Below are 5,269 nucleotides of genomic sequence, written 5' to 3' on the forward strand. Positions count from 1 at the left end.
AGCTAGTAGGATGCCAAGTCTCAAATTTTGGCATGGTGGCAACAGGAGGCCTTTACTCATCCTTTTTTGTTTTCTTTCTTTTTCTCTTTCTGTTTTTTCTTTCTTTCTTTCTTTCTTTCTTTCTTTCTTTCTTTCTTTCTTTCTTTCTTTTTCTTCTGTCTTTTTTTCCTCTTGAGACATGGTTTCTCTGTGTAGTGATGGCTGTCCTGAAACTCATTCTGTAGACAAGATTGGCCTCAAATTTGCAGAGATCCACCTGCCTCTGCCTCCTGAGTGCTGGGATTAAAGGCATATGCCTCCATTGCCTGGCTATACATCTTTTTCTAATGCCTATTAAAACCTCCAAGATTTTTAACTTTAAAGCAAACAGCAATGTTTTCTTTGGGGAGCCTCCTTGGAAACATAGCTAATGAATATAAGCATGACCATGAAGTTTTTCTGTCCCCTAGACCTTATTTTCTAACATACTTTTAAGAGGTGTTCTTGCCGGGCGGTGGTGGTGCACACCTTTAATCCCAGCACTCAGGAGGCAGAGAGGCAGAGCCAGGTGGATCTCTGTGAGTTTGAGGCCAGCTTGGTCTACCAAGTGAGTTCCAGGAAAGTCGCAAAGCTACACAGAGAGACCCTGACTTGAAAACAACAACAACAAAAATGGTGTTCTTTTTATCATTTATTGAATACGTACCATACTACTAAATAATGTACTTCAAAAATGAAAAACATTTACAAGCACATAAAGTGCTTAATGCACACAAGGGCACATGTGAGGACACTATAGTTTTTATCATTTTGTAGATGAGGAAAGAGCAGCTTTAAATAAAATATCTCTTTATAAAAGTTAGATCTCAGGATGTCTAAACATCCAAAATCGAGTTCAATCTGGTTATAGGATTTCTGGTAGTTAAATAAAAGCCAGAATTCCTCAGGACCTTATGAAACCAGTTTCCATCTACCAAAAGGAGTCATATCCCTTACATCTGGTAGAAAAGACATATGGCTGCACTGACATGTATGTGTGTTTGAACATCAAAGCCCATGTGGGTCTCCAGGCTTCCTGAGTCCCTATTCATAAGTCTGTGCTATATATTTCAAAGCCCCCAGTCCAGTCATCTGGCTATTCCCTCCCCTCAGCTACTCATCCTCTTTACAACCTGTAGCCCGAAGTTGTCCTGTGTCCTGCAGTGGCTCAGTTCCAAACAAATACACTGAGGCTTATATTAATTACAAACTCTTTGGTCTATGGCTCAGGCTTCTTGCTATCTAGCTCTTTGATCTTAAATTACCGCATTTCTATTAATCTATATTTTGCCATGTGGCTGTGGTATTACCAGTCTGCTGGCATGTTTCTCCTTGGGTGGCAAGCTGGCATCTTCCTGACTCTACCCTTTTGCTCTCTGTATCTTTTCATAGATTTCTTGCCTGGCTAAAGCCTGTCTTGCCATAAGCTAGAGCAGCTTCTTTATTAACCAATGGTAGCAACACATATTCACAGCATACAAAAAGACCATCCCAAAGTATTTCCCCTTTTCTGTCTAATCAAAAAGGAAGGTTTTTAACTTTAATATAGTAAAATTAGATAAAATAGTTATCAAGCAAGAATTACAGTTACAACATCTAGTCTCTTTGTATTTGGCAAAATTAAAGGACATACTCCATCATATTTCCTATATTGTGAATCTAAAGTTTCATATCTAATTTACATTTTAACATAACCAAGGAATACTATAACTATCTAGTCTTTAACTTCAACAAAGACCGCCAGAAGGATATTATTTGAGTAAACAGGAAATTCATTTCAAGAAACTTCCCAAATGCTAGAAATGACAGAGACATCTGACTGCCTGTATAGTCACCCAAAGTTGAGGCATCCAAATCCATTGTTAAGCCACTAAAAATTTCTTGGGTTTGTGGAATAGAGGGACAGGCATACAATAGCTAGGTCATAGACCAAGACTTATAGCAATGTGGCCTCTCCTGATGTCTACCTTCTTAAATATAGCCTGGCCTTTGTGATCCTTTTTCAAATTAGAATACAGCAAAAGTGATGGGCTGCCATTTCAAAGGCTATACTATGTGAAGGAGAATGGCTTTTGGTCTGAGTATTCCCTTATTTTCTTTTCAACTATACTCTCCTAGAGGAAAGTCCCATATAAGATAAATATGTGGAAAGACCCACATGAGTAAACTCAGAAGAGACACTGTGAGGTCTGCTAACTGACCATTAACCAAAGAAACAGAATCTTTCCCTGGTATCTGAAGTAATTGCAGCCCAACATAATACCTCAATCCAGTTCTTTTGTATAAGGCTAAGTCAGAACCATCCAGTGAACCATTAAAAATGCTGTCTGTGAACTAATAAATGTGTTATTTTCAGCTGCTATGTTTGGGGTAACTGAAATGTAGTAACAAGTCGCACAATATTTACTTTACAATGGCATATTAAATAGATGCTTAGATGGATGAATGAATAATTTGTTTTAGACAAGTATTATGTGTAGAGCTAACAATAATTAAGAAATAATATTTTGCTTGAGCCATTATGATGTGATTGTTCTCAGATATACTAAAAGCAATTTCACACAAAATGGTATTTGCTTTAAAACAAGGGAGGTTTTTTAAAACAGAAATCGTTATATAAAAGTTTCTCAAGCAAGAGTTTTAAACTCAGACTGCCTCTCATCTGTCTAGGATTGTTTAAGAGGGGTGCCTCCAGGCTGGATTAAATGAGATGTCTCTCACCTTTTGATAGTATGATGATTAGAATGTACTGAGCCCTCTGGGGGTGCATATCCCCTTCTAGGTGCTACTTGAAAGCTTGTTTAGACATGATCCTTTTCAAATGATACAAGAATACCACATTCATATTAATTTTAAAATTCGTTCAAACTCATTTTATTTGTGACCACTTGTTTCCCCGAATTTACTGAACAAATTGTCTTTGCAATTTATTTACTAATCATTCAAGTTTGGGCTTTTGACATTATTTGGATTGTTGTTATATTTACAAACTTCTTTATGTCAGAAAATCATTATTCTTCATGTGCATTTCTGCACTTTGAAACATGCTAAACAATCTAAGCTCAAGTCAGTAACAATAAATATTTTTGACACAGTAGCCAGAGAATTGCTGTGTTATTTTGGACTTTGCTCTTTTTACATGTGCAATGTGCCTATGTGATCTAGTTCCCACATTTTTATTCCTTCTCACTGTTTTGGTTGCTGTAACCCAAAGACCTCAAGGTCACTTCTCATTGCTGGAAAAATCTTGATCATCACTCAATGTCATGATTCCCCTGATTTCAATACCCATGCTGCTAGGAAAATATAATTAACAATTAAACATTCTCCCAGTCAAAGAATCATCTCTACAGAAGAAAGGAAAAAGAAAATGGTTTTGTTACTGAATAGGCCTTAAAGTTAAATGTGTCTCAGGCCACAGGCACTCATTCTGTGAAAAATTTCAAGAACAGAAACTTTACTCTTTTATAGACCTAAGGAAGTATATGTGTGAGTGTGTATGTGTGTGTGTGTGTGTGTGTGTGTGTGTGTGTGTGTGTGTGTGTGAGAGAGAGAGAGAGAGAGAGGGGGGGGAGAGAGTGTGTGTGTGTGTGTGTATTTATACAGGTATATACAAATATCTGAAAGTGACCAACTTCTAATCGTCAAAGAAAAGGACTAGATGGAATCGTGTGTTATTATTATCTCATAACACTGAAAAACTAGAGTGATAAGCTGTGTTTGCTTTCTGACTCTCTGTATAGGAAACACTTCTCAAAACATTATGTCAAGATGTAGTTTTCTAACTGTGACTACTGAAGATGTTTAGGTTTCTCTTATGGTAGACATCCTTGAATAAAATGATGGTATAGAGACTTTATTATGTTTATCACTATGACAAATATCTGAGTCAGTGTCAAAGGAGGAAAACTTCATCCTAGTACATATTTTCAGAGTTTTAGCCCATGGCTGGATTTTCTGATCATTTCTTGTCTTTAGTCAAGCACAGTGCCATGGCAACTGTTTAGTGATAAATCGTAAGTGATCTTCAATTTAGTCAGCATAGTTTGACTTATTTCAAATATAAACTGTGAGGTGCAGGAAAAATTTAAACAATGCTTGAGTGCCTATCAAGCATATGTGAGACCCTCCATTCAATCATATTGATAGACTTACACCTGAAATAAACACCATACACACACAAACATATCCAACATATATACACAAATATACATCACACACATTGATACATACATACCACACATAAGCATATACACTCCATACACACATATATTGGTACATACACATGCACCATGCACATCATATTGCTTATTAGGGCTTGATTTATTTCACAGAGTACTCAGTATTAATTTAAATTGAAGTCACAAATCAGGATTTTGCAAAAATGGGTAAAAAGGCACAGAAGAATAGTAACAGAAATCAGTTTTCCAGTCACTGAGTTGCATATACTAACTCATTAGAAAATCAGTCATCATAAATGATTCTTCTAAGATGACAAGTGGTAATCTCAGTAGCTACAGTTTCCTCTCTTCTATTACCTTTCACTTTCATAATTCAGGCCATTCGCTGTAATAAAACTCTGAAGTCTCAAAACCAAACTAACAAATCCTGTTGTCTACTATTCTTTACTGACTGAAGACACCAGATTTGACGGTTCAGGCGAATTTCATTATTACTCAAAGGTATCTAACTATTTCTCAGTGCCTCCTTTTCTAGTACAGGGCAAACAGTATCTCACCTGTTAATCAGCAGGAAGATTTTCTGTTTGAGGATCTGCTGTCTCCTGGCTGTTTTTCTAGATGCATGTCATCCAAAAGAACCTGGAGACACTACTGCCTTGGAAATGCATTGGCCTAAACAAGGTCCTGGCTGCCTTCAATGCTAGAAAGTAGTCCAACTTTGTACCAATTGTCTTGTCATGGTCTATCATCACCTAATTCAATACGAGGTCTGAGACTGCTAAAGTACTAAAGCAATATCATTTGCTCCAAATGCAGTTTGGTAGAGTTTAATGATTTAAATCAATCTCTCACTTTCCCTCCTTTTCTCAACACATCATATAATTGAAAAATGCTAATAAAATTAATCATTTAATTATATACTTTATTCTTTATTCATGGAATAAAACTATTATTATAGGTGGACAGTATCACTCTGCATTACTATTGTGGCTCAAACATAGTATTTTCTGGACAGTAAATATCACTAAGATCTCATATTTTTAACAGAGACAAGATGACTTCTGTAGCTT

The sequence above is a fragment of the Onychomys torridus genome, chromosome 6 (genome assembly GCF_903995425.1).
Source record: "Onychomys torridus chromosome 6, mOncTor1.1, whole genome shotgun sequence".
Classification (NCBI taxonomy): Eukaryota; Metazoa; Chordata; class Mammalia; order Rodentia; family Cricetidae; genus Onychomys; species Onychomys torridus.